At 37.5% G+C, this 27281-nt stretch overlaps 1 pseudogene; it reads left to right on the forward strand.

Moving 5' to 3' along the window:
• Positions 1–9821: 9821 nt before the first annotated feature.
• Positions 9822–26675, forward strand: LOC129378322 (solute carrier family 12 member 3-like; annotated as a pseudogene).
• Positions 26676–27281: the final 606 nt, after the last annotated feature.

Here is a 27281-nt window from a genome sequence, read left to right on the forward strand (position 1 = left end):
TTGCGCCTCTGTCCACAATCCTGCAGGTTATTTTGTATACAGAAAATTGAGCCTCTCGGCCTTCACATATACTCTGTATGTTTCTTAATGTTTCCCCCGTTAGTCAATTTCATTATTTTTATTTTACTGTATATAGATTTTTACAAGTTTGTTTTTCGTTTAGTATTTGGACTGCTGCAAAAAAAAACCTGAAGAAGAATCATTTCTAAGTCAAATTAGTACGGCTCTAAGAACAATCGATGGCAGAAAGTACACTCTGATGAATCGTTATGTGTTTACCAAACTTACTCACAGAGGGCATCTGAATCGCGGCTCAGATTCGAGCGTGTTGTCAGAAAAGACGAAACGCATGAAAATGGGAAATCCACAGAATTCACTGGTGCTGTCAAGAGAATTCAGAAAGGTGGTTTTTGAGTGACACAGTTTTGATGTTTTTTTGCACGTGTAACTTTGCAATTTAACATTTGAGGAAATTACTTTGACCCATAAATGTAAAAATAAATAAATAAATGAATGAATGAAAAATCCCGGCCAAAATGCCGAGCAGTTCCTGTCTGACATACGTTCTGAAAAGACAAAGAACAACAACAACAAAAAAACAAGTGGCCAGCATTTACATTATGTGAAGAATAAAAATGCTTTCTTTTCCAAGGTCAACATATTCAAGCCAGCAGACGACTATTACTCATAACAAGACGCTACTTAAGACTGCGCACAGTTCAATAAATAGGCCATGGCACATATGCAAAACAGTACTAACAACAAAAAAACAACAACTGTGGTTTGTCTGATCTCATTTAGCAACATTCACAGGAAGTGGTTCAGCTTTTGGAAAGCTTTTTATACAAAAGTGATGATGTCCTTAGATTTTGACACTCAGGTATTTTTTTTCTGTTACAAGCTCTTATTCCAAGTAAAACTTTTTTTGTACCGTCGTATTGCACGCAATATTCCAGTACCGTTCATAGCTTAAACTTTGAAGAACACACACTCACACCTTGAGGTTTTGGACTGTCAGGTACCCACGCATGCACACGCAGAAGATGCAAACTCCCTGCAGCAAGACCCCGGGAATCGAACCAGGACCTTTCTTGCAGCAAGGCAACAGAGCCACTGTGCAGCCCACATGTGTGGCCCGATGAATGAGACATCTCATAAATTTGTGACAAAGCCCAGATCAAACCTCAAATGTCCCAAAGTTGATGACACACAAATGAACCAACATTAGATGATTCAAAAGAAAAGTTTCACCTCACTCTATCTAGTTTTCCAAAAACTAAACTAGATGCAGTTTCTTATTTCGAAATCATCTTTTTTTTTTCCTTTTTTGAAAGCGACCACCAAGCTATCGCTCTGCGCCTTAGAAAAAGTAACATTTTCATAGTGTAGAGTTTTTCACCCAGTATGAAATCCTTTCACCATATTAAAATAGCATCAACTATTCATTTAAGATCGTCCAAGATCCAGTTGTCTGATTAGTTTTTGAAGGACAGATTGTTGTTGATTACAACGTCAAGAGGAGTAATTTGAATTTTTTCAGTCTTCATCTGCAATTAAAGTTTAAATTCTCAATATTATCACTTCAGGTCTATGTTTTCTACTGAGGTTTAGAGTGAACAAACTCCAACAAGGCATAATATTATGACCCCTTCATTGAGATGATGCTTTTTAATATGTTCATTTTGGAATTATACATTATATTGGTCAACTACTGAACATCTCTGTCTTCAAAACTGATGTGTTAAAGAAAAGGGCTTTGAGAACAGTCAAAATTTGATGCGGAACGACGTAGTGTTTGCTTTAGTTTTATTTACCCAGAATGCCCTGCGCTGCAGTTTGCTTCGTGCTTTAGGAGCGGTCTCTGGTCAGCTGGACGGTCACAGATTTATTCGAACCCAAACCAGTTTTAAACAGACAAGACTGATTCTTTTTTCGTTCTTATTTATTTTTTATTTTTTTGCATTCCCCATTCCCCAAACAAACCAGATTTCAATGAAAGTGGACTCAACAGGCTGGTATAAATGCAGCCGTAAGCTCTCTCGTTGTGTTCAGGTGGTCTATGAAAATAACAGCGATGGATGGTGAAGCCTCAGAGAGGCGTGTGGGGGGTTAGAGACTCACCCGTACTTTAACAGATCAGCTACTTTCACTCAACTAGCTGAGAAAGCATTGGGGCACCAGTCATGTTGGAAAGTGGTCTGGCCCAGTTCTGGCCCACAAAGTACACTATGCAGACATACCGCGAAGAAAACAGTTCTCTGGTGGCCTAAATCTGCTTTGCTGATGGTGGCTCTTTGTTGGCCCAGAACAGTTTCAGCAGGGGAACCAGCTGTCAGCCAGGTGTGCCCTTAATGAAGCCTTTCTAATAGAGTTTTAACAATTCCACAACACGGACGGACACAAATGTTTATTTGTAATTGAATAGTCAGATGTGACAGCAAAAATGAAGACGGTGCCATTTAGCGAGGCGACGTTCACGAGCGATCCAACCCTTTTGAGCAGGACGACAGGACTCGAGTCTCAGTTAGCTCCACACACACTGCAGCAGCTCTTCTTGTTCAATTTAAGCTAAAAATGTATCCATTCAATCAGTGGATTCATGAATGGACAAAAGAAAATAGAAAAAAGGCCTTGATCTGTGAGCTCCAGCTGCGACCCGTGTGTTTTCGTCACGTGTCATGGCGGCTCTGTGAGCGACCTGAACTGTTTCTGTCACTTAATACGGATGATGGAACTTTGTTTGTGAACTTCACCCACAAACACCATGATGGCGTGTTCTCAGAAAATACATGTACATTTTCAAAAATTGATAATTTGGATGGATCCTGGAAGCGAGCGCTTCGTCCTGAAGGTCAAGTTCTCTCTCCAAAGAGCCCAAAGTTCCTTCACTGCTTCTATTTGTTACGCAACAACCGCTTACAGTAGAGGTTAGCATGTATTGAAGCAACCCTCAGGCACTGGGGGAATTAGGTTTGTGGTGTTTCCCACAAATTTTAAAGAACGACGTTCATTCACAAAGCCACATTGTCAGTTAGCGTGTCACAATAAGCCTGGGAGTAAACACGAACCATTCAGATCATCTAACAGCGACAGAAATGACTAACAAAAGGAAATGTAGACGTGAGTAAACAAACAGCCGGGAGACGGATCTAAAATAAAGCAGAAGCAGCACAAAAAATAACTACGGCAGATCACAGACGGACATTTGATGAAAAACACAAACACTGAAGACACCCACGCAAAAACCCACAATGTTTGGTTTTCTCTTCCTCATTGGGTGAGCTGCAACTTAAGGTACAAACAAAAAAAGAAGTAGAAATGAATTCTCTAAGGTTCATGATAAGCATGCAGGTTGTGGGCAGCACAAGTTGCTCAGCCCACAATCGGCCCACATGTGGCTCACACAGATTCAATCTCTATTATCGGGCCCTTTGTGGTGAGCCTTCATACGGTCGGTGCCGTCAGCGCCAGAACTTGCCCAGTGCCGGTTGAAATACCGGTTGCCATGGCAGCAGTCAGTCAGCAGTGCCGTCCTGATGTGAGACACGTCCCATACCTGACTGCTACATGCAGTGTTTAGTCTAATTTTTCTCTTTTAAAGGGGCAGCGTCATGTCAAATCAACTTGTTTGAGCTTTTACATCAGTTCTCATTTTATTCTCTCATTAAAAACACAAGTGGAGTGTCGCCTTGGTTCCTTCATGCACTTCTTTCCTGGAGTTCGGGGAAAGCAGCCGAGAGAAGGGTGGTAGGTCCACAGCGAGGAGCCGCAGCCGCATCAGATGCAGGTTTGAGCGTTCAGTTCGGCTGCAGCGAGACCACGGAGCGCCGCTTCCAGAGGGCGAGCCGACCTGCAGGGGAAGACGACAACATAAATGGAAAAAGTGTCAGCGTGTGAAAGAGTCACTAGTCTTTCAGTCACAAAATGTATTGCATGGCATAGGTAGCCAGTTTTAGCTGTGGACCATTTTGCTCCTTTGATTGCTTAGCAGTTCCCCCTAGTGGCGCATGAGCCACATAGCAGGATGAGGATCAAGTTTCATGTTCTGTGTATGAACCTTTAGAAACTCCAATTTTTTTCCCTTCTTGCCCAGGAGTTCTCACTATAATACAATCTTTCCTGCTTGGCATGATGACTAGTTGATCATTGTGCTTGATTCACTGTCATGTGGAGAGCATGGACATTGAATCCATGCTGGATCCACCTCGTCTTAGTGCAAAAACCTTTGATCGAAACATGTGATTGTTGTTCTCAAAATGGGCATGTTTCCATTCCGCAAATGTCTTCCATTCAGCAACTCCAATTTGTGCAATTTTGAGGTTTTGTTGTACCTCTTGACGGTGCCCTGCGTGCACTGAGTGAGCCGGCGGGTCCACAAAACGGCCGGGTCAATTGATGCTGCTTTTTAAAACATGCACCATCCAAATCATCCCCACAAATTTAGCCAGGCGCTAATGAAACATCTCAACAGTGTCTCCTCCAACCAACACCAGAACCTGACGGCAGAGAAGAACTACTTTCACCTTGTGATCCTAAAACCGTTTTATTCTCAACAATGCCATTATTTACAAACAGAAGTTTCTATAGAAGGTTGATGCACTCGCTTACATTCAGATCCAACCTTTTCCCCTATTGCAAGTCGTCACAACATTTCTAATGATTCTAATTTAAATCATAGAGGCTGCACAAAAGAAAAGAGAAAGCTGATTTATACTCTTCTGCCTATTCGGATCCACAAATATCTTATTTTAGATAATAACAGTTGTAAAGATTAATCATCAGGTCACACAAAAGAACATCTTATTTTTTTATCTTTACTGAGAATCACCTTGTCTGTTTCACTTAAACTCCTCTCTGTTGATCTCATACTTTAAGATATCTAAGTATTTAGTAAAAGCATGTCCTAATGTTACATTCTTCGGTCATCAGTCGTACGTCCCTCGGATCGGCTGCCATAAGGAAAGTGGGTCAGTTTACAAGAATCTTGTCTCTTTTTTTTTTTTAAATCACGTTTGTTTCCCCCAAAATCAGTTATAAATATTGAAACAGCAACAAGAACATTTAGTAACAACCCTCTAAATTTAGGTAATTCATTTTACACAGAAACCGTTTTAAGAGAACCCTGATAACATGTTTAAAATATTTTATTTCCTCACATGTAGCAATTAAGTCTGAATCAATAATATCAGTGCTGGCTGGTAGTCTCACATAGCGAAAGCTACAGTATCTTGGAACTAGGCAAACTAAAAATAGCTACCTTACCTCATGCAGCGCTTCCTTCACTACTCTTTCTCTGCTAGAATCCTGCAGTTCTAGGATTTTCGTAACTTTTTAAATGTTGCTTAATAATGCGTATTCAAACTTCCCTACTCCATTCAAACATCAATTCCTGTTTGGATTTTTCTACAGTTTCTACTGACGTATTATGCATTCGCCATCGCTGTTATAGTTTCACCTCGTGTTCGTTCTGCTTCTCAAGGTGACCTTGGATGATTTAAAGATGATTGTCAATGAAAATATTTTCATTGTTTTGCTTTAATTAAAGTAATAATAACAATAATAGTTATTATTAATCTGACAAATTATTAATAATATGTATCATTATGATAATAGTAATATCGATTATTATCTTATTATTGTGATGTAGTTATTATTTAATTATATTTAACACTTATTAAAAAGTTTTTATTATTTTATCATTATTAAATAATAATTATGAAATATAATTAATAATAATATGAATTATTATCATAAGTATAGCAAAGGATTAATTTTTGATCACTTTAGTTCTGCATTTCATTTTGCAATTAAAAATTCACTTTTTTTTTTATGTAAAAAATGACTTTAAAGGTAATTATGCTTCCTGTGAGGTATAAATTACTTAACACCAGTCTTAAAGAAAACTGTATATAAGGTTCAGAAAAAAAAACTTAAAAGAAAAAAAGGTTTATATATATAAAGTTTCACTTCACTGGTGGTCTATTTTTTAAAAGGACAGCAGATGATTCATTATGTCTATTGTTGACAGAATGTTTGGTCAGTTCAGGGAAATAATTGTAGGAAGGAGTACACAACAAATAACTGGAAGATGTATCATCTTACCTGAATATCTCTCCCCAGTATTGTTATATCACATCCTGTTCCTTTGTCCCACATGTCCTTGATCATCGCCAAGCTCTTGTCTTTCTCCTTTCTCCGGTCCATTTGTAGAAACCCACAGGCATTCAGGACCTCCAGTGTCTCTCCTTCTTCAAGGTGGTCAAGAGCCGCGAGTCCATAACATGCAAACTCCACAACGGCCCCAGATCCAAGTGGAGTCAGAAAATCTGGAATTTCTTTCATTCCAAGTCCAGAGATTGGTTTTACACCAAAACACAAACGTGGACATCCACTGGACTATGTGAGCGGAAATGTTGCCTTGCATGAAAAGCCTGAAGACCAGGAGAAGCTCTTCTTCTCTGAAAGTTCATAGCATGAGAAAGGATTTATGTAAAAGTCTAGGTACTGTCTGGCAGAGGGACCTTGGCTGCATTTTTAGTGATGAAGAATGTTTGAAAGTAATTTCAAATAACGGGAAATATATTAAAGAACCGAGAGGGAAATTCTCACACTATAAGATTGTACATAGATTTTATTTCACCCCATCCAGGCTCCATTGAATGGGCCTGCTCACCAATAATCTATGTTGGAAATGGAAAGCAGAAGCAGGAACTTTTAGACATGCCATATGGGAATGTAAATGCATTTCCGCATTTTGGAAAGCAGTACTACAACACATTGGATAGTGAATAGGTGCGGGGACACCCATGTCACCAAGTCTGTGTTCATTGGGGGATCAAACGTTGATGCCTAATATATCAAAACACCCAAACACCGTGGTGCAGGTGGGAACAGTCACAGCCGCCAGAATAATCCTCAGACTATGGAAATCTTCAACTGTTTTGAAAGTTAACAGCTGGTTGGGATTAATGTTGAAAATGGTGTCATATGAACAAATGTTGGCTGAGCTAAATAATGACGTAGAAAACTTCAAGAAATCCTGGAACTATTTTCTCTCATGCAAAACTTGGACAAGTAAACTCGTCTGACGAACTGCTGTTCTGGAAAATGCTGCTTACAGTAAACCTGTTTATTATGGTTATTTCTGCGAACATTGAGGATATTTGTATATGCCAATTCTCGGTGAAACTGTTATTGATATGATTTGCGCTGACCTGCTTGTTTTGGGTTTTCTTTTTGATTTGTTTTGTGAGGGGATGGGCTGGGAGGGGTTATATACATATGTTCTGAAAAATAATAAAAACTTTAATAAAAAAAAACCAAAAACATAAATTGTGCTTCTATGTTGTTGTGGATAAAGTCAGAACCTGCCAAAAAGCTTTAACAAAGGGACAACGCCAAAACAAGTGGACAACAGTTTAAGGATATGAACCACAAAATGCACAATTTACATCAAATTCTGTCTTGAATATAAAATTAATATACACCTTAGTAGGATTTATTTTATTTCAAACTTTTTCAATCTTCACTGAACCCCTTTTCCACAAGTGTTTAACTATCTGTGCTGCCTCTGAATCCGTCCTACCTTGTGGTAACGCGCACATCTATGCGCATTACCTAATTTAATTTATTTTACTTGTAGCTGGTTTTATGACCCTGTCCCTATATTTTAAAATATTTTCGTTTAATGGCTGCCCGTCATTATGATTGACTGCTGCTATCCATCGCCGCTGTTTATTTTCTCATTGAAACTCAGGCTTTGAAAGTTATTAAAGAGGATGTCAGAGGACGATGGGAGGATGTAGAGATCTGTTTGCTTGGGCTGAGTTGAAGATTGACGGGGAAGAAGGTGATGGGCTGTAGAGTCTTGGGGACGCTTTGATTCTTCATCTTGCATTTTGCTTTGAGGGGAAACGTTTGGGAACAGCTTTTTTTTTGGACATCTCCTGCGGTTCTGCCTCTTGCACCACCTCTTTCCATCGGTAGCCGCAAAGCCCACCATCCTCTGAGCCAGCAGCGAAGACAGGGAGGCGTTTATTTGGAAACTACACATGGTGAGAAACGAGAAAGTTAGAGAGACAAAACAAGGAAAACAGGGGGGAGCAGCAATAGCATTCTTGGAAATGTCACATAAACAATCGCTGCACACCGTGACATCAGACACACATCAACATGCCCTGTGACCCCTGAAGAGTAAATATAGGCACACATGAAAAACAAATGGTCAACAATGCCAAAAAAAACAACAAAAAGTTTCTCATACTAAATCAATTAAGTGTGAGAAATGGAAAAAAAACCCAGTCAATTTCAGCAAAATTTCTCTTAGACGTCCAATCAGTAACCTCTGCTGAACTGTGAAGCAGTAATTTGTTCAGTGGGTGTTAATGGAGAGGCTGTTATCTGCTGTGTCTTCTGAGTACCGCAGTTGTGTTGCACTGTTCCGAGAAAGTACGAGAAGAAGAAAAGCTTTAACAAAGAAGGAAAGTCATGGTTTGTCAACGGAATATTGATTCAGTTTTTGTATCCACTTCTACTGCATCCAAGCAAAGCTGACATCATCATCTTCTTCTTCTTCCAGCAGTGTGGGGCCAATGAGGGGCTTCAGCTGGAGCACAAAGGCTTTGTGTGCAAGTCAGGTATTCAACGCCTGACAGCAAGTCTAATTATAGCAGGACTATGGAGAACATACTGCAAAAAAAGTAAAATCTCCACCTGTTAATGGGATCTCAAAGTTATTGTAATGTTTCGTTTTTAGTTAGTTGGGGACTTTTACCAAAACCTCTTTGTTAAAGGACAATGTAGAACATTAACCACAATGCAAACTCAAGCACCTATTTGTGTTTGCTTCAGTGTATCTGCAATACGCAATTCTCAGTTTCCTGCAACACCTCAACCTGTAGCACATTGTCAAAATCTTATATATTAGTTGGTTTTTTATAGAAATCGATCAGTGGGTTTTTGGCATCATTCTGATGGCTTTTGGCTGACGTTCCTGAAATCAATTCTTGCATAGGGGGCCATGATACTATTTTTACTATGATCAGTGACAACGCAGAGGAGGATCTTCCTGATTTTTATTGATGTAGAAAACACTGCAAGCCCATGTATTGTCAACAGATCTGGAAAACAAATAAATAGGAAAAAAATAAAATTGAGTTTCAGTTTAATTTCTTATATGGACTCATTTTAAAAAGTTTTAAGTTTGAATCTCAAACTAGTTTTCAAAATTAAAAGTAAAGACCATCTCCATCTGAAGTGGAAAAACAATAGATCTAAATTTGGGATTTTGTTGTGTAGCTTTGTTTTTTTGTGGCATTTCTACGTTGTAACACAGATCAGGTAAATGTAAAATTGCAGATAAAACAAATTTTGGGAAAAAAGTTGATTGATTTCATATTGGGTAGAAACATAAACAAGTTGCATTAATCTTTCAAAGCCACCACAGCAACTTAGCACCCACTTGTTCTCCTTGTTTACTCCAATAACTTTACTGCTACCAAACAAGCGGCTCACACTCTGTATAGTTTTGTGTCTAAGACTCACATTTCCAGACACCATTTTCCAGAAACTGGATGTGGAAAACTGGAAACCATTTGTGGCTCAACAAAAGGCATTGTGCAATCACATTTGCCTGTGTGCACGAATACCTTTGCATGCGTCTGGGTGTGTGTGATTTTTGAAGTCAGAATAAGTGTGGGTGTGTGTGCGCGTGTGTCTGAGGGGGAGGAAAGTGCATGTAGTAAATGGGAGGGCTGTAACCTGACTTATCAAGGTATAAATTACAAGAGTTTTGCGGTGCATTGATAAAAGGTGTATGTTTGACCTGGGGACAGATCAAGCAGCTCTTTCATCAGCTACAGAACTACTTGTGAGTATAAGATTTTTTCTTTCTTTCCTTCTTTCAACCTTTTATCTCACTTTAGACCGAATAACTCTTTTTCAGAGTCTAAAATTGGAACATGGAGTAATATTTGTTCTTTGCTTCTCATTTGGGAGAAACTTCAGATATAATAATGGCTTAAGCAGGAAGAATTTTTGCATGTGAAATTGTATTTGCCAGAATATTACCAAGTGTGATGCAAGTGAAACATCACATTGTTAGGGGAGTTCACACCAAAATAATATACCATGAAGCATATACAAACTTCATTTATTTTATGTGTATGCTCAATGTACAGTAAGTAGTGATGGCATAGTTACTTTGAAAAAGTAACTTTAATCAGATTACTGACTACTTGTTTTAGAAAATAACAAAGTTACATTAAAACTAACTTTCTTTGTTACTTTCAGCAGCTGCAAACAACAACACTCTGCCACCTGTGAAAATTACATTCAGCTTTGCCAATTCTTAATTTGACATAATTCATAGCAAATATATTAACTTAACATTAACAAAGACACAGCAGGACGGATCATTTGGGAAATGATAAACTAAAACTAACTCAATGTCAGACAAATTCTGGTATTTATTCAGCCCAAATGAGCAACTTCACATTCAAAAATGAGCCCAAAAAAGCACAACCCGGGACTCATTAAATTTGCAATGCAATTTGCATCAGCATTACTGGCATCACTGACAGTAAGTTCCAAAATAAAAACTACACTATATGCAATATAGATTCTTCAAAGATTATGTCAAAAAGATTCAAAACGAGGAAAAATGTCAGCATCTGTTCCATATTGTTCATTTTGTGGTCTTACAAAATTCTATTTATGTTCTTAGAAAATCAGCAAAATTTTCAGTGTTCCTTCAAGGTTTTTTATTCTCATGTTTCTCGTTAATCTTGATTTTGGTCCTAAAGTCTAGCATTCTGATTTAAAAAAAGTAAATTTATTAATTTAGTGTATTCGAATCAAATTATTATCACTCCACAGGAAGCACCAGGACACACTAATGGGGCAGTTTGCATCCAAACGTAACCTGGCCCAGAGTGTGCACTTTTCCTCCAATGAGGAGGGACCTCCCAGGTATTCTTCACACCACTTTAATGGCGGCACCGTAAATGGAGGCAATGGGATCCGGATCCCTCCCACCATCGTCGTCTCTGATGAGGAGTCCAGGTCGGTGCCGTCATTAAAAGTCCTTTTTTACATTTTGGACAGGCATTTTTTTTTCTCTCAACAGAAAGTTCACTTTTGCTTTCATATCGGGTTAGGAATAGATGACGAATTGCCTCCCTCCAATGCTGCTGTGTTTTACTTCCAACGAAGCCATCTGGAAATAAAGACGAAAAGATATAGAGCTTCTTTCCTCAGATAATCAGCTGTGTCAACCAAAAACTGATTACCTTAAAACAATATTGACACACATTTAAAAAAAAAAAAAATACAGTACCATTTTTCTCATCATCTGACGTAAAATCCAACTGGACTTTTATTGTTTGAGGTCTGGTGGGAATATTGATGTTTTTGTAATTTGTAACAATGATACTATAGATATTATAATTATTCTCTTATCAGAACCAAAGCAAGATACCTTCTAAAATAGACATCAGCCTGATCCTCTAAACCAGCTTCATGGTGAGTTTGGGTCAGAACCGGGCTTTGATAGCATATTTTTATAACCACACAGAAGAAAGTAAATGAGAATGTCTAATATAAGGTTGTCTCAATCTGTCATTTATAGTTCAGAGGAGCAGGTAGTTCACAATGTTGAAAAAATAAAAAGTTGTGGACGTTTAACAGACTGTAACAAGTGCGGAGCTTTGCCACCACTAATGCATATTTGACCTTGCTCTGCCCCTTTCCCATCAGTCACGCGTCTTAGAAGATTTACTCTTCACTCACCCTGCGCTTGCAACAAGCAACAAAAGTGGAGCTGGAAGACATCAAACAAAAGCTACAGTTTGATAGACATGATTCTGTATCTTGTCATGCAGTACATCAGAGCGTCACGGCTCCAGGGCAGAGCTGCGCAGGGCCTCCGTCTACAGCACCATGGACCTGGTGCCCCAGCTGGAGAATTATGCCAATTCTTTGCCACGTCAGATGACAAAAAGCAGGCCGTCTCTTGAAACCCTGCGCAAAACATTTGAGGTATGTTTGTCTTTTAGTTCATGCCATTTGGCTAATTGTTATTAATGCGTTTTCTGCTAGGTGGATTCGATTTCTTTACTACATCAATGGCAGGATATGGGAAAACAAAAGGAATGTAATAAAATTGATCTCTTTTAAATTAAATCTGATAAATATTACTATTCACACTGCAGCAGTATTATGTGAAATTCGCTTATTTTTTTTAGCTTTACATTATGTTATAATTAAAACCATTCTTGGAATTTTGACTTGAGTTTTTCATGCATGTTTAAGAAATCCTTGATTCTCACATGGCAACCATTCAGATGTCCAAAATGTCATCTGAACTGAAGCGGAAGTTTCCTAGCTTCCACCTCACATAGAGATGTGACTCCCCCACTCAGCTCCTTCAGACTAGCCAGAGGCAATTAGCTATCATTTGATGGAACTAGCCTCTGCTCAGCTCTTTCTAGGAGCTACAACTCAGTGCAACGCTGGTAAAAATGCTGTTAAAGGTTTAATAGAGGAGCAATGTTCTGATGACTTCCTGAACGCAGATTTTTGGAAAGAAAATAACTTTCTTAAAGAGACAGAGGGCAAATTTTAAGGTGTTAAATTTCTTTTTTGATACACGTAGCAATTTTATAACAACTGAGGTAACATTTTGTGCTCTACAATAATTTGATGTACCTGGAAAACACCTAATGTTGCCCCTTTAAACAAATTATTAAACAGTTTAAGACCATCAGATGGTTCAGTGTCACTGGTTGTTTCCTTTGCACTAAAGGTTGTGGAGATGGATGGAGCGTCCGCCTCTGACTCAGGCAGCCTGCCAGCACCAGATATGGAAAACGAAGAGTCTGAAGGTCCTAAGGGCAAAGCTCCAGTTAGATTTGGCTGGCTAATCGGCGTCGTGGTGAGATTTTGTTTCTTTCATACTGAATTCAATGCGGGTAACAGATTTTTTTAGGAATACAATGTTCGTTAAAAAATAAGATAAAAAAAAAAACCAAAAAGAATAAATAATTCATGAATTGGCAGCTAAATTATCAGCAGACTTACCTGGTTACTGTACAAAAACCCACGGCTGTTTTCTGTTTCTTTGGGAACAGATGCGCTGCATGCTGAATATTTGGGGGGTTATCATGTTCTTGCGCTTGCATGGATCACGTCTCAGGCAGGCATTGGTGAGTCATACCATCCGAGTCTTGGTGTACACACTGGTAAAATGCTGTTACACTTATTTTTTTTTTTAAACTGAAAGAATTATGGTTGAAATGATTTTGATACTCGATTTGAGGTATACATCTTGGAAACGAAAGGAAGAAAAGAGAAAAATAAAACGGCAACAGATTTGCTAAATTATTTTCTGAACATATTCAAGAAGAAAATGAAATACAGGAATGAGTTATAATAAGACTAATACATATATATTCGTCTGATGACAGTGTTGACTTGTGTGTAATCATGATGTCCGTGGTGGTGACCACTGTGACTGCACTGTCCATCTCTGCTATTGCCACCAATGGGAGGGTGATATCAGGTGAGTTCCATGTGCAAAGTAATGAAATGTAAAAATTTATATGCATTATTGTAAATTAAAAATGATGGGAAATATGTAGCTTGGGTCATCAGTACAAACAAATTGTACATCAATTTCCTGCCTGACATTTTTGTACTCAGAGAAACATGAAGGAACAATGACATGATGCACAAAATATTCTGTGTAAAGAGAGAAACCAAAGGCACTTTTATTGAGTATTAATTAAGACAGAAGTACTCATTTGCATAAATTGGCAGTGGCTGCGTTTTCGCTGACCTGAAATTTGAGCAAATTCCAAAAATAAAATTTTCAATGTAAACACTAATTAAAAAACAAAAGAGAGAAAGAAGCACTTTTACATAAAATAAATTTGTTTAACAACTCATCACGTTAAACAAACCAATACATGTGATTTTAGTTGATAGGATAGGAATCATTTTGAGAGGCAACGCAAAGCTTATAGCTGTAATCTGTGTTTTATTATTTGAATATTCTTTTGTTAACTTTTCATTAAAAAAGTCCTTTTTGTGTGTGTGAAACATTTTGCAGGCGGTGCATATTTCATGATCTCCCGTACTCTGGGTCCTGAAATTGGAGCACCAATTGGACTGGTGTTCTCTTTTGCAAACGCGCTGGCCTGTGCACTCCACACTGTTGGTTTTTCATTGGTGGTTCGTGATTTGATGCATGTAGGTGGATTTGATTCATCTTCAATACATTTGTCAATCCTTTTTTTATTTAGAGAGACATAAAAATTATACTTATAAGTTTAGTGAGTATGTTTTAAGGTAATTTTAGTGTACGGCAAAAGATTAAGTTTTTCGTGCATATATTTTGGAAAATGATTTAAACCACATACAGGTAAAAAAATTTCCATAAATCTTTTCATTGTATTATGCGTTTCATATTAAAACCCAATATGTTGCATAGATCTTGTGAAAATTATGTCACTCATTTTAGGACTTTGGTGCCATCATGGTGGATTCGATCAATGACGTCCGCATTGTGGGTGTAGTCACAGTCACAATTCTTCTTCTGATTACTCAGGCTGGAATGGAGTGGGAGTCCAAGGTTAGTCTATCTGTGGGGAATTTTGTGCGACAAAGCAACACTGTTTTGTTTAGTTCATGAAATGTTTTTTCACTTAATCATTGTTTTGAAATAACTTGTTTTGTGTTGCTTTCAGGCCCAGATTTTGTTCTTCATAGCGCTTATGGTGTCCTTCGCAAACTACATTATTGGCACCGTAATTCCTCCAACCGTTGATAAGAAGGCTATCGGCATCTTCGGATACCGAGGTAAAGAATATTCTCTTTTGCACCAAACACTGCAGTCAGTGACGTAATCTGAAATGCAATGCCTGACTCGATGTCGCTCTCTATAGGCGATATTTTTATCGAGAACCTCACACCAAACTGGCGAGGCCCTCAAGGCTATTTTTTCCAGATGTTTGCCATTTTCTTTCCTGCTTGTACTGGCATTTTGTCTGGGGTCAACATCTGTGGAGATCTAAAGGTTTGAATCTCAACAAGGCTGAATGAAAGGCATTGAGCTGCAAGGAACAGGGTGATGATCAAACTTCTGTTCGCAGGACCCTGCATCAGCTATCCCAAAAGGCACATTGATGGCTATTTTTTGGACAACATTCAGCTACGTGGTAATAACAGTAACTACTGGTGGGTTACTTTTATCACATTCCTTCTTTCGCCTTATTGATTGGCTCAGTAAATCCTTTAGTTTGCTGAAGTTAGTGTTTGCCAATGGTAACTGACTGTTAATAAAATTGTTGAACAAAATGAAAATACAAGAGGTAATTTTCCGGTTTAGCGTCAGTACAGTAAAGAAATGATAGTTTTCAAAAAAAAAATGTGAGAAATACCATGAAGCTCAGCTCAGACTTGGAGTATTTATTTTTTTCCAGGCTCATGTGTAGTGCGGGACCCTCTGGGAACAGAAGTCACATCATGACAGGAAACAACACGAATGGTTGCGTGGGACTGGCGTGTAACTTTGGTTGGAACTTCACAGACTGTATCCAGTCGCAGACCTGTCGATTTGGACTCGCCAACAACTTCAATGTATCAATCAAACTTGTTGTCAGAGCTCGATAGTCTTGACTGTTTCACTGAAGTGTTGTTTACAATATCTAAGGGAGGACGTACAAAATGATCTACTGTTGATTTTACTAAAATATTCCAACCAGGTTCTTGGACAACTCTCTGGTGTTTACTACATCATCCTTGTGGGTATCTTTGCTGCCACTTTGTCTTCTGCCCTGGGTTTTCTTGTCTCTGCACCCAAAATCTTTCAGGTGAAACAATATTCAACTAAAAGTATTCTGTTTCATAACACTAAATTCCGTGTCAACACTGAAAAAAACAACTTTCCTGTATTTTTTTCAGTGCCTATGCAAGGACCAAATATACCCGTACATCGGTTTCTTTGGGAAAGGTTATGGGAAAAACAACGAGCCACGTCGAGCTTACATTCTCTCCTACTTTATTGCTACAGCCGTCATCATCCTTGTTGGTGTGTGAGATGTGATATCTTTACAAATGATTACTCATATTTTACAGAGGTTAATGATGCAAGTTTACATTTTGTCTTTTTGTGCCCCTTGTGGCAATACAGCGGACCTCAACTCCATCGCTCCCATCATCTCTAATTTCTTCCTTTGCTCCTATGCCCTGATTAACTTCAGTTGTTTTCATGCGTCCTTCACCAATTCCCCTGGTAAGTCGCTTACCTTTTTAAAAAAGTTTTTAATTAATGTATTTGCAGTTAACATCATAATCTACATTTTGTTAATTGCTGGTGCTAATGTCTGAAATTAGTCCTACCTTGACATAGTGTAAATAACAGATACCCATAATGCAGTTTATTTTAAGAGCAAATTATACGAAATGGTTATTGTGGAAAAGATAAATACTCATAAAAATAATCTCAGATTACAACTGTGTTTCATTCAGTAAGGATTGTTTAAATTGGTCCCTAGATTAGAGGGGCTATTTTACTGGGCAGTTAGAGGCGTTTTCGACTGAAAGTAGTTTGAGAAATTAGAAATAGTGTTTCGAACTGGGAGTCTCTTTCTGGAAAGAAGAAATCATTTTAAATTGGGAACAAAGAAAAAACAAATCATCTTTCAACAGGTTAAGAGGCCTTCTACTTATTCTAGTACAGCTAACCTAACTGAATACATTAATTCTCATGACTAAGGGAAATTTGTTCATTATGTATTTATGTACTTTTTTGGGGTTTTTTTTTCCCACAAGCAGACACACACACACACAAAAAGGTTTAATACTGAATCCTGGTCACTCTTGTGCAAACAGTCTGGACCATTCGACTTGTTCTGACAGATTTGTAAATGTGAATAGTGGTGAGCTAATTTGAATAGTCTGTCGCAAAAGCAGATATAAAAGATCCCAAATTTAAAACATGTTTAGACAAGCAAAACAGAAATAAAACCAATCTGAAAGTCTAAAAACTTGGTTCCTAAGGTATTTTTCTTTGCTAAGGAAAATACCTTAGTATCATTGCCTTAATGCTGAGTCATTACTGACTTGATTCAGGTTACCAGAGGTGGGTGAAGTACCCAAGAAAATGTACTGAAGTGAGAGTGACACTACTTCAGCATAATTCAGATAAATGTTAAAAAAGTAGTTGTCTAACAAATTATTCAAGTAAGAGTAAAAAAGTATCTGGGATAAACTTTACTCAAGAATTGAATGACTAAAAAATTACATACGTTTGACGAAAATATAAAGTTAATTGGAAATGTTGGTATCTTAAAGACAAAATTGACAAAAATTCATTTAAGTAACAAAAATTAAATAAAGTCAGGCAAAAAAAAAAACTTTGTTCCAAAGCAGTTTCTTTCAATAAAAAACTTATGAAACTTTAACAAAAACTGCAGGTGTGTGTCTGTGTCTGGTGAATTTATGGTTAAACCATGTTTGTTTTTCATGCAGTGGGTAGAAAATTCAGTAATTTTACTCAAGAGTAGAAATATTTCATAATAATAAAAGCACGTCTTATTTGTCGATTCTTTCAGGCTGGAGGCCGTCCTTCCGCTACTACAGCAAATGGACGGCACTGTTTGGATCGTTCATATCTTTTTTGCTGATGTTCCTGTTCACCTGGTGGGCCGCTCTGGTCACCTGTTGCATCATCATCTTCCTCTTTGGATACGTCAACTACAACAAACCGAGTGGGTGCAGCTCGTTGAACCTGAGCTCAGTTCAGCTGAGTTTAATTGGAAGCAAGCAGAAAACGTTTTTCTGCATTTGCTCTTGCTAAGCCATCATTTCCCTTTCCACAGAGGTAAACTGGGGTTCGTCGGTGCAGGCAGGCATATACAACATAGCTTTTGTCTTCCTCCGTCTCTCTGACCGGAGTGGAGGATCATGTGAAGAATTTCAGGTGAGTCGTCCTAAAGAATATCGTAGATTTTCAATATATTTTCATTAACCCAATAGTGATCCTTCCGGTGTTTGTTTATTTTTAAATTTTCTTACTCATCCAATTCTTGAATGTTTTTGCTCAATTTAATTTTATGCGGTTCTTTAAAAGTCCTGTGAGTAAATATATTTGCCCATTTATCCATAACTGAACTTTTCAATGTCTAGCAAGATATATTTGCTATTTACTGTCGATTAAAAGACTGGCCCTCAGATTAATTTCACTAGATTCTAAACGGGAGATAGTGCAAAGTGTGGCAGAATTACGATACTGTACATTTGACTGGTTCATTGACGACACTTTCTGTCTGGAAGGGAAGGGCAATGAACCAGTTTTAGATTAGGTCTTTTTGCATTGCCTGGCATATGTCAAAACTCATTAATCCTAATTTCATCTACTCATATAGCATAAAAGCTAAGCAGGAAATATGTTAATGGAACAAGTTTTAATATAAATCCATTTTAAATGTTTGAAATTCAGGCAACATGGAATATTTTTCAAGTTTTTTTGCTATTTTTCCTGATGTGGAAAACAGCTCGACTCTATTCTCGACAACAAGAGAAAGAATTTTTTTGTGTTTTTTCTTTTTGGGGGAAACCTTAATGCAGAGTTTAATAAATGGGTACAACATGTCTGCTTTATAAAAGAAATCCCATTTTATCTGATATTAACATAAAAGCTAAAGGAGTGGTTATCAAACAGACAAAAACATTCTATTTGATGATGGTCAAATGGGCCAATAGAGTCCACACTTTATTAAAACTTCTCATAGCTCTTTGGACTTGAAACATAAACAAATTAGATCGATTTTAAACTTTTGCCCGGCATTCTGTCCAATTCCAAATTTTGTTGCTTTCTTCTTTCAGGCCCCAATGTCTCGTCCTGACTGGCCCTCCAAACCAGCGGCCTGCACTGGTGGACTTTGTTGGCTCTTTCACGAAGCACGTCAGCCTCATGATCTGTGGTGATATAATACTGGTAGGAGCTTTTGGTCAAATGTACCAAGAATCCCCTTAAAAAATGAGCATAAAACTACATTTTATCAACACTATCCTATTTCTGGTTGCCATTCAGTCCCATTTAACTTCACTGAATGTTTCTATAAATGAAATACACTATTTTTTTGCCCTTTCTAGGAGCAGGACAGGAAGACGCGGCCTCAGGACACCACAAACTACCTGGTTAAGTGGATGAACAAGAGAAAGGTGCGGTCGTTCTACACTCCTCTCACTGCTGACAACTTAAAGGCAGGAACTAAGCAGCTGCTACAGGTAACAAAAATTATTTATTTTAATCATTTCCCAATGTGTTTACTAGGAAATCCAAAAATAGCTAAGTGAACATCGCAGTAACTGCTAATTCAAACATAAAAGGACTCTGGAAGGGTGGAAAACCTACAAATCTCGGTTCATTTTAGAGTGTGTGTTGCAAAGTTCCAGAAATAAACTATTTAAAAAGGTTAAAAATGACAAACATTGAAATAAATATTCCATCAAATGAAGTGCTTTAACTATATTTAATCAAAATTTTATCATATTAACTGTTCACCTTCAATCTTTTCAAGGCGTCCGGTCTTGGTAAACTGAAACCCAACACTCTGGTTCTGGGCTTCAAGACGAACTGGAGGGACAGCGCTCCGGAAAGCATCGAGGATTACATCAGCACCATTTAGTAACATTGAGGGTTTTTTTTCCTAACTGGCTCAAAATATGTAATTTCTGAACTATCAGCAGCTGCGATATGAATGCTAAAAATAGACTGTGGTATTTGATTTAGTGTTTGTTTTTGTTATAGTGACGCGTTTGACTCCAACTACGGTTTGTGCATCTTGAGAATGATGGATGGACTGGATATCTCTGATGATTTAGAATTTGAAGGTTTGTCTTCTTTTTTACTCAGTATTTTCTTTTTGGACTTTACCACATAAAGTGTAATTTAATTAACATGGATCTGATCAGGTGGTTTGAACCCCACAGTCAACCAGGGCTTTGAGGCCGATGAAAATGTGGACAATCCGGACCAGCAAACCAACGAAGAGGAAACGGGTGAGGTGACACGTTAGCAAAAATATAAAATTCTGTTATGAACTTTTCTACTAGAATAAACATGGCAAAAATGAAACAAATTTCAAAAGTAACGCAAGAAACAACTGTGAAGATACTGAGAATGCCATGTGATTACAGTCATTGTTTTCGGAGAACATCTTCCACCTCTCTGTTTGTCAGGTTTAAACACCTAGAACATCAGATACAGACAAGAGAGCTAGATTCTTTTCACTTGCGAGGAGAACGGACAGAGATGTGTTTCAGTTACAATCTCCTACAGCTCTGAAAACATCCCAACAAATCCTCTTTTCATTTGTTTCGGGACGTTTCCTAGATACATACACGTCAAAGCTGTAAGAAATAGGAATAGGTCACACAGCTGCAATGTGACTCAGAATTACACAGCATATCTTCTGGAACACAGGTTCATGTACAATAAAACAATAATAAATTGTACAGTTTCACACGGTCTTTTGTGTTAAGGGCACAGGAACTTCTTGCCGAGCGAAACCGGCTGACACTCTCAAAACATTTATGTTGACTGCTCCCTTCAGTGAGGTATCCTCAGAAACATAGTTAAAGCCATTCAGAATAAATAATTTGAACAAATGTCTGATATATACAATTTTCCCAACACTGCTGTTTACAGTAAAGAAATCATAGCTGTTGTTGCCATAGCAACTTTCACTTGAACTAAAAGTTACTGACTGATGCAGCAACACAAATGATTAAGTGTCCTTTTGTATAAACACATACCGCAGGTAGGTACCATAAATATTGACTCTCATATACTGTTTCAATGTTTCTTAGGTGTTAAAACTCAACATGCCTTCCTGACCCTTAATTTCTCTTCACAAAGTTGCAACTCATGTTGCTTGTTTGCATTATTGGCAAAGGTCTAAGTTTTTCAGGCGTTTGCAGTAAACAAATAACACAACCATTATAGCTGTTCACATAATCATAAATTGCAAGGATTTTTATCTGACTTTAACACTAAGTTAAGTGAATTTAGTTTTGGTAGTTTTTGTTTTGCAATGTTTCTCTGGATTCACGACTTAGTACAAATATTATCGGTTGATATCGGTCCGTTTTTAACATATTGGTATCACCTTGCTAAATAAAATGGACTGACTTTAAACACCAACCTTTATTTCCGTCTTGCTGCTTGTTTCTGGAGGGGAAGTGGAAGAGGCCGGTCATGTGATTCAGCGCGGGTTTTTGCCATTTTCAGTAGCCGCGTTTCCATTACAAATGTGCTCAAAACATTGTTATTCTGCTAATGTTTAAAAAACAACAACGCTGTTTTACAATTCAGGTGTTTTTCATAAATTAAGAAAAGCAATGGAAATCGCGAATAAGTTTATTCACATTATAAGCCATTAATGAAAAACATGTTGGTACATGTGGGATTGTTTTTCTTTCCTCTAAAGTTTCTCCTCGTCTTGCAGCTGATGACATGTCTGACGAAGGCAGCAGCGATCAGATGAGGACCGTGTTTCAAAACAACCAGGGAAAGAAAACCATCGATGTCTACTGGATAGCAGACGATGGAGGTGAGTAATACGAGCGAATGTTGGATTTGAAAGGGATTTAGTCTTAGATTATTTATTGATTAAAGAAGAACATGAAACGGCTGTAAACCTTTCCAGGCGTGATCAGGATAAAAATACTAGCAATGGGGGCCTTACAACGGCAAAAACATCTCCTGGCCAAAAAGATCTAGAAAGTCTGACTTACATTAGCCAAAAAATGCACATTGAAGATTTTTGGGGAAATATTATGCACTGATAGGACAAAAATTGAACTTTTTGGAAGTGTGTCACATCACATTTCAGAAAAACCTATCCACTAAAAGGCATAGTGATGCTGGGTGAGTGCTTTTTAAACCTTACAGTTGAACCAAGACTCTTTAGCTGTTTAAAAAAATTAACATGCATTTAATTTCTGTAATTAAAAATTAAAATGAATTTTTTTAAAATTATTCTTAGTATCTAATGAGTTTTCAGATTCTTGTGAGATAGAAATCTTTGTAGATGTTAAAGGAACCAAACATAATTTGGAATAAAAAATACTGACTGTAAGAGAACCTGTGAGACATGCCTTAAACATAAGTTTACTTGCAAAAATGTTATTTTTATGGCCAAATACTTACATTTAGTAACAGTGTGTTTCTGTGCTAATCCTTTTATCTTAAAACTGTGTTTTAAGATAAATGTCTTCCCGACATTTATGTTCAGATCAGTGGTACAAACATTTATAATCACTTTGTTTTAAGGTCTGACTCTACTGGTGCCCTACCTGATCACCAGGAGGAAACGCTGGCGTCGATGCAAGGTCCGGGTTTTCATTGTGGGCGACGAACAAAACATGGAGGAGGGTCGCAACCAGTAGGTTTTCCAAGAAAGATTTAGACTCAGAAGAGAAAAATTTTTTTTGCTATTCATCTCTTTGTTGAAATCAAGATGTTTGAGAACTTCTATACACAGTGTAATGCAGTGAATATGATCTTATATATATTTTAGGATGATGGCTCTGTTGAAGAGGTTTCGTTTGGACGTTAGTGATGTTATAATCATGACAGATATTGAGAAACACCCTCATCCAAAAAGGTAAGATAAATTTCATAATATATCTTTTTTTATGTTAATGAAGCACAAAAAGTGTAATGTATTTTAATAAATAATCTACAGAATTGGTATTTTAACTATTGGTTTAAAAGGTCCAGAAAGTCCATTTGTCTCAGATTCCATCATCATGGTGTTTCCAATAAGACTCACTCACTTTCACAGGTTTCCATCTGTATGTGTTGATATTTAGGCAGCGTAGTTGTTCTTCACAGGAAAATTGACTTCTGCTTTCTCGTTTCAGCTTGAGCAGATTTGTGGACAGTCGCCCCCTTCAGGCTGCACGATGAGCAGCAGGAAGGCATCTCTGTACAGGAGCTGAGACAAAGCACTCCGTGGAAGATGTCTGACAAACAATTTGAAGCCTTTAAGCTGAAGGTGGGTGTTTTTAGCAAATATTTGAGGCAAAAATATGTCATAGTACAATAAAAAAATATCTAATGTTTTGTTTACCTTTTACAGTCTGAGAGAAAGGTGAGGCTGAATGAAATCATTCGGAGGAATTCCCACCACACCGCTCTGTTCTAGTGTGAGTGCAGATTATAAACACCTGAAAATGTTTGGATGAAGAAACATTTACAGCTTTCTGATGGAATATTTATCAACATATTTATTTGTGTATCTTCCCCGCAGGAGCCTTCCAGTTCCTCAAAGCGATTGCCCCAGCGCTTTGTACATGGCCTGGCTGGACACTCTGTCGCGTGGCCTTCACTGTCCCGCCGTGTTGATACGAGGAAACCAACAGAACGTCCTCACATTCTACTGCCAGTAAAACTAGCTGTGCACCCATCCACTTTTTCCACTTCCGATATTGATATCTGAGGTTTAGCATCACTCGATAAATTTACTACATTAGTGAAACGTGAAAAATAAACTGCAACAAATCTGAAAGGACGACGGCGCTCAGAGCACAAAGCATAGAATTAAACTGAATAGATCAGCCCCTATGAACCGGACACGTTGTCACTGATACTCCAATTTTTTTTTTTTTTTCAATATCAGAACCGATACAGATATTTTATATCGGATCTGTGCATCTCTAAGTTAAATTTCATGTTCAGACATGGGATTGCAATACGAATGATGAACTGTTCTGTACATAATTCTGAAAAATAGCAAGAAAATGTTGAAATATGTATATGTCTGTAATGTTATTACAAAAGTAGACGTAGCTATCAGTATGAAAAAGATGTTGTAGCTCCTGCTGGAATCAAATAAGTTAATGAATATAAGTTTTAGTCAAGACCATCTAACCTGAGACCAAAACAAGACCAAGAGTTTTAGGATCCGAGACCAAGGCCAGCCCAAGTCCAGCCCCTCGCTCTACATGACACAATCAAATGTGAAATATGATCAAAATTGCAAATCAAATTGATCTGAAAGATTCACATTCTCATAAAAACACCTAGATATTAAATACTTCAATCTGAAATCAATTTAACCAGTTTTAAACACAAACTCTTTGATCTGCTTATCTAAAAAGACGGGATGCTCCGATCAGGTTTTTTGATGCTGATTCCTGGACTGGTTATTAATTTTTTCGATCTTGTGTTTTATTTATTTGCCAACTAAATAAATATCAATGTATATAATTAAATAAAATAACGATAGCTACTGCAGTGTACGCAGAGCATTACAAGAACAAAGAATGGCTCTCAGTGAGGCTCCAGTCCTGTTGTCTTAGTAAAGAGAAGTTCAGAGACTCCGATCGTTCATCACTATATTGCAGACTTTTGGACACAGTGTTGTCCTGAATGTGCTCCACATTCATCAACACTTCCGCACAATAATTCAGCGCAGTGAGTAACTTTTTTTTTCCATCACAAATGCTCGTGTCTCTGTACACCTACCTTTGCTTACATCACGTCAACAGAGCTTACCTTTCTTTGAACTTCTTTTCTAATTGACAAAAAAATACTTCCCACCGTCTCTGAAAGCAAAGTGCTGCTGAATTAGCTGTCGCCATCAGATTTCTTATGATTTATGAAGCGCAATTCTATTACTGATGATTAGACAGACATCTTCTGCCGCTCAAAGAAAACCACTGCGTATGAAAGGTGGGGAAGGGTTTGGGGGCGTAACAGAAACACGTAATTGGTAAGTCACGTTATTGCTTGGGTTTTAATCAGTGCGTTTTAAATCCAGTGAAAACAAACATGTTCACAAATAAACTGGGCAGTATGCTGTAAGTTAAGTGATATTTCCACAGTTGCGGTCTTCACTGGTCTTGAAATAAAATCCTGAGTCTTCAGCAGGACAGAGACAAAACAAAGACCAAATGCAGTTGAGTACGAAACCATCAAAAAAATGGCCTCGAGATCAAGACCGGTCTGAAGTACTACAGTACTGATGTATAGCTATGTAGTAACTTGATGTAGTGAATTTATTTTTCTTCTTGTGGATCTTAATTTAGATTTCAGTTCAACCAATATTTAAGTCTCTTGGTTCTTAAAAAGGAAGAGATGAGAATCAAACTCAAAAATACGCAAGTGTTTCAGAGGATCCTGTCAGCCACACATTCTGGACTTAAAATGTAAAAAAAAAAAAACATCCTAAGAAGCTTGAAAAGGAGTATCAAAGAATAGAAATGGTTGAGTCATGAATGAAATTAATCAATGCCTACTCCATGCAAAATTTTGCTGACAATTTTTGTCCCGATTTTAAGGAAGCTCTGATTATCTTGGTGCTCTTGAGATAAACTTGAAAGATATTCCTGCTGTCTTGTCTTGAGCCAATACTGAGTAGCCCAGTTATACTGCTCTGAAGTAGGTAAGGGCCCCAAAGTTCATTAAACCCCTTTAACTTACAAATAATAACTAATACACTCTCGGGTTTAAATCCATTATAAGTTTCACTCACCTTAGAGTAATACACCAGTGATTTTCTATTCTTTGAACATATATTAAATGTTGAAAATGTTTTTTTTTTGTGAATAAATTAACAAAAATGCTGAAAATAACATAGGTTCTGTAAAACCAAGTATTTTGGTATCACAAAACCTAAGTTATTTAATGTGGGCCCACACTTCAATGTCCACCTAAGCTCCCAATACTTAACTAATACATAGTCCTAAAAAGAAGATGTCTGATGTGATGATGAAGCGTGGATTTTGATACCTTAGTCCAAGGGAAAAACTTGTACCTTCTTGGAATTTCACCTGTCTTTACTCCGTGATGGCAAGATGTCTTCAGCTCCTTCACCAGTCCCTCGGTCCAGGATTCAGGAAACAGCAGGAAAACCCAACGCAGACACAGCCCTCCAGCAGTCACAAAACTCAGTGTAAGCGCATCTCTGTGCTCTAGGCTCAACTTTGGAGACCTCCCACGACGGAAACCTCACTGAAGTCTTCTGTTAGCCGAGTTAGCTCACGGTACTCGATGTCCATTCACTGTGCTAATGAATGCTAATGGGTTAGCGAGCATTAAGTATGAATTTCCACCTACTGTACACTAAATTCAGGTCTGAAATTATCACTGTGGCTGCAAACAAGAGTGTAGAATCGACATCTATTAACAGACTGTCGAGTTGAAAGCCCAAATATCTGCTAAAACACTCGTTTCTTAATAACTTCGCGAAGTTCTTTCAGCGCGGTTCATCGCTTTCATTTCTCATTCCGATTTTCTGCTCGTGACTTCCTGTCTCTCCGCTCTACTCTCTGAGCCTTTACTGACCCTCAGCCAATCATGGACCAGTAAAGCTGCTTTGCTCTGCCTCACTTCCTCTTACAAACATCAGCCCTTCAAAATAAAATATGGTGAAGCTTACTTTTCTATAAAATGGTTTTAAGTACAAAACAGCGGAAACCCTGACTTCCTTTAAATCTCAACTAAACACACCTGTTTAGAATTGTATTTGAAATGTAATATGTAACAATGTATTGTTTATTCCATGATGCATGACTGTGTTTTTGTGTTTATGATGTAAAGCACTTTGAAATTCCTTGCTGCTGAAATGTGCTATACAAATAAAATTTGATTGATTGATTGATTGATTTTTATTTTAACTTATTATACCATATTACTTCAAGTACCTGTAAGTACAGTTTTTTGTTAACACTTATTTAAAACAATTTTAACATATTCCAGCAAACTCCTTCAATGAACAATACGAATTGGACTGGGGTACAACTGTAGCAAGTGTTGCTTAAGAGATAGGAAGGTTATTATTATTATTATAAAAACTTAAATATATGGTATTTTGAGGGAATTTCCCTTGCATTATCTTTAAATGACACATAATGTGACTTTCTAAAATATTAAAGAAAGTTTTTGTTGTGTACATTTTTTATTTTTGACTACTGAATTAAAAGTATCTTTATTTGTTCTTGTGTTTATGATGTAAAGCACTTTGAAATGCCTTGCTGAAATGTGCTATACAAATAAAATTTGATTGATTGATTGATTGATTTGTCTCGCTTGAGAGAAATTCTTTCTGGACTGGGGAAAACTGCTACAACGATCACTTGACACACACTATGACATGAAAAATGATTAAATAAATTGTATTTTCCAAAAAAAAAAAAATCACTAAACATTTGTCACAAAAATGTGCATCATTTTCCAACAGCTATTTAAAGATATCCATAATATGTCC

This window comes from Poeciliopsis prolifica, unplaced genomic scaffold, assembly GCF_027474105.1.
Source record: "Poeciliopsis prolifica strain line A6 unplaced genomic scaffold, Auburn_PproV2 SCAFFOLD051, whole genome shotgun sequence".
Lineage (NCBI taxonomy): Eukaryota > Metazoa > Chordata > Actinopteri > Cyprinodontiformes > Poeciliidae > Poeciliopsis > Poeciliopsis prolifica.